Consider the following 4,400-nt stretch of genomic DNA (forward strand, 5'->3'; position numbering starts at 1 on the left):
TTCTCACTTTTGCTGTTAGCAGCTTGGTAAAATGTATTAATCTAAGCATCTAATCTTGGAGAATGTGGGGTTCCCTAATTCTTGAGAGACAGAAGATTTTGCAATAGCAGCCTTTTAAGCTGCTATGTAGATAGGAAACAAAAGTGATATTTTAATTTTAAAAAGTAGACTGTTTGCAGCCCATCTATTTATATGTAGGGGGAAATTGTAGTGCTAGTTGTAGCTGTTAGCAGCCTTGTAAAGTAGGCCTGCAGTCTCCATTGGTAGTTAAAGTGGGGTACCTTATGTTTTTAACTCTAGAAGTAACCCCACAGATTACCAGGGTTATATTATTCAAAGTGTAGCAGCCTTTTTTTCCCCCCACTGAGAAAAGAAGCATTTTGTAAAAAGCAGAAAAACAAAGGTGACAGTGTTTCAGTTCTGAAGCAAAAGGAACCTTTTACAACAACTCTGTAAGGAAGGCAAAATTATACGTTTTGTACAAATCAGAAAATAAATGTTGTGAGGGTTACACCAGCCCCTCAAGGTAGACATGTTTTTAAACACCACTAAGATTTTGTAAAAATCCTTTGTCTTTGTAAACCAGCTGTTAGCAGATTGGTAAAAATATTGATCCAAACTCCTATTATTGGAGAGTGTGGGATTCCCTAATTCCTGAGAGACAGAAAATTTCACAGTAACAGCCTTTAAGTAGCTATGTATGGAAGTAACCATTAAAAGTATATGTAGAAAGTGCTTGCAGCCCCCAACCCCCGGTACATTTATAAGTAGGGGAAATATAGTGTTGTAGCCCTTAACAAGAATTTTGTAAAAGTACACTTGTAGTTTCTGTGGTACTTAAAATAGGGGCTTAACCGTTTTTAACTGTAGAAGCCACCCCATAGATCATCAGGGTTATATTATTGAAAGTGTAGCAGATTTTATTTTCTGTGGGGAAAGGTAAGCATTTTGTAAAAAAAAAAAGTATAGAACAAAGATTGCAAGGGTTAGCAACGTTTCAGGTCTGAAGCAAAAGACTACCTTTACAGTAAACCTGTAAGGTAGACATTTGTTGTTGTTCAGTCGTTAAGTCGTGTCCGACTCTTCGTGACCCCATGGACCATAGCACGCCAGGCCTTCCTGTCCTCCGCTCTCTCCCGGAGCGTGCTCAAGTTCATAAGGTAGACATACACTTCATTTATTTTGTAAAACACAAAGAACATACAACTGAGAGTACACATAAAGCTAGTTTTGGGCCCCTGAAAACCATGTGCTCAGAAATGGCCGAGGAAGAGGAAGGTGTGGTGGTAATTAAGTTTTTGCATAATTTCCCTGCGAGTGGATAACGCAAATGATCCCCAGAGGTGGAGAATCCCAGGCTGTAACCAATCGTGGCCCCAGAGCTCACACAACAGGATTTGGAGGTATAAAAGTGCAAAGCGAGGTACTTCCTTTTCCCCTGGACAGGCAGTCATATTTTCTCCTAAAAGTATACTTTTCTTTCTCTCCTTTTACAAAAAAAAAAAAAAATCTTATAAAAAGACCTGGCCATGGCCATGCTTTTAGCATCAAGCCAACAGACCAAATAGCATGCAGGGGGTGGGGGGCAAAATGTGTTCCTGACATTCTTGCAGTTCTGCTGGAAGGCAAGCAGCTTTTTTCTCTTTTGAAGAGATTTTGTATTTTGCTAGAAGTGTGAGAGAAATTCTTAGTTTTAAGGGTTTTTAGCTGGAGGATTTGAGGAGGGTGGTGGTTGGGCCTTTGTAGAAACCTAAGTATTTGCAGAAGTGTTGTTAAGTTTATTTTGCCTTGATTCAACCTCCAATAATGCAGCCTTTTGACAGGGCTATAGCTTTTTATTACTTCCCCATAATCTCAGAATTTTCAACTGTTGAGAGATCTGAGTAACTTTTTTTTTTTAAATAATCCGCAGACTCCGATACCACACTTGCTGTGTAACAGATACAAACTAGCAAGACCTTTGGCCTGAGTAATTTTTAATCTACAGACCATCAATTCAACCCCAGCCATGCAGTGTAAAACAGCATAGACCCTTTGGTCAGGCCTACGTACTTCCACAGGGTTCTGTTTTAAAAGGTGTGATTTGTAATCATTCTCTGGAAATGAGGCCTTTAAGTCTTTGTATAGGCTTGTGGCTAAGAAGTTAGCAGCTAAATGCTTTCGGTCTTACAATTTTTTTCTAATGTATTCTTTTACTTTTGACCACTCCCCCCGAGAGAGGGATTTAACTTTTCTTTTTACGAAGATGCTGTGAAACCTTTAAGCTTTAACACAGACCCCGATTATCTGTGGGATAGGTTTTGTAATAGCATGGTTGCTAATGTGTAACTTGTTTTTACACATGTAGACCTCCTGATTTTAAATGTGTCATGTGCTGTCAATTAAACCACTCTATCAAAACATTATGGTTATACTGGAGTTGCCCGCAATCAATTACTTTAAAAGACTTTATTATAATCCATAGGGCATTTTATCTATATCAGCCTCAATTTATTTGTGGCTGGTTGAGGAGAGCAGGGTAGGGGGTTCTTGGTTGTGGGCCATATGTAAAGGACGGGGGGAGCTTTTTGCAAAATTTCTACATGAAGCAGCCTCCAATCTTCTGGGCAAAGTACATCCCCATTTAAAATTATGTATAATGTGGCAACACTGTGTTTTGCTACTTCTTTGTAGCTAATTCAGGACAGCAGCGCCTAAGTCTTATTTTGATCAGGATAGCAAGCTGCCTCTGTGCAGTGCCCCATACCCCAAACCTGCTGGAAGCGCAGCATCCCACATGCAACAATCTTCGGCTGTGTCCCAGCCAAAGACCAAGGGTCTTTGACCAAGGGTCAAGGGAAATAGCATTGTTTTAAATATTTGTTTTACAACATCTTCCACCAAAGATGTAACTTCTGTAGTTGTTTGCTTGTAAGACTAGAGTCAGATTGCTTCAGCCATTGAACCTCAGAAAATATAGTTCAGGTAGTTTGCGGGGGGCAAGCATCACCAAGCTGAGATCCACGAACGGGAGGGAGGGCATTTAGCAAGAGTTGGGATATGGAGACTATACTTTAAAACGGAAATAAATTCTCATTTTTAAATGTGCTTTGCCTGCTTTTCCTTGTAAACTAGCTGTTAGCAGTTTGGCAAATTTATTAATCCAAACACCTATTCTTGGAGAGTGTGGGATCCCCTTATTCCTGAGACACAGAAAATTTCACAGTAAAGGCCTTTAAGTTGTAGCGTAGAGAAGAAACCATTAAAGATACATGTAGCTTGCAGCCTCTCTTGCACATTTGGATGTAAAATTCCTTTCTTAAAGTTTTATTAAACTGCATTTTATGTATTATTTTGTAATGCCTGCATTTCTGCAAGTATGTATTGTATTTTTTCGCAGCTACAGCAATGCTCAAGGAGTCCGATTAGCACAGAGGAGTTCCATCTTCTAAAAACAACCACACATGGGGGTGGGAGAGTACGGTGGATTGAGGCTACAGCACACGGGCAGTTTAAACTTCTCCCCCTATGCCAAATGATGCATGCAAATTGTCTCCCTGCATCCCTACCCCAGTGGCTATTAGCCACGGGGGCTTAAGTACAGCCTTTCATTTTGCCTTTGACCTGGTTTGCAAGATCACTGTGGCTTATTTAATCCATGATGGGTTGTGCTGGCCATGGGCATCAGGTTGCCAATTCAAGTCCTGCACCATTGCTTCTCATGTCATCCCAGCCCACTGAGGATGACTTGTTGGAGCAGTTAACAGACCACTCTACAACAGGGCATGGGTTCTGGGTGTTTGTTAATCACTCCCAAGCCACCCTCACCGGGTTTGGACAACGTAAGCAGCTGTGTCCAGTGAGGGTAATTATGTAAATCAGGCCAGCAGGTGCAGGGTGGTTATCAAGCCACTGAGGTTTATTAACCAGCCTCATGTCATGCAAAGCGTCCCTTTATATTTTCTTCTTCCAAGCTAATAGCACCTTGGAAGGGAATGATGAAGAAGGAAAACATTTGCATTGCAGAACTGGTGCAAAGGGAAGGATTAATTCCTCCTAATCTTGCAGCCCTGATCCAAATTGCCACCCCTCATAGCTATTTTAGAGGGGAAAACAGACATTGGGAGAGTTAATCACAGATTTCCCATGTCATTTGTAGATTGTCTCAGTGCTGTCCCAAACCAGCAGAGGAAGAGAATTGAGGCTGAAAAGACCAAGGAAAAGTGGTGCACAGGGGCTAATTTGTAAGTGAGTACAACTTGCACATGATGGTATGCCACAAAGAGGAAGTGTGTAACGAAACTGAATGCGCGAGGGAGGGCATGAGCCCAGGTATAATGCCAAACCACAGTTTGGAATTACATGTGAACTGACCCAATAGTTTCAAAGTGAAATAACTCTACAGAGCATGTTCTCTACTA

This window comes from Heloderma suspectum, chromosome 1, assembly GCF_057233095.1.
Source record: "Heloderma suspectum isolate Gila_16-S chromosome 1, 16-S_ref, whole genome shotgun sequence".
NCBI lineage: Eukaryota > Metazoa > Chordata > Lepidosauria > Squamata > Helodermatidae > Heloderma > Heloderma suspectum.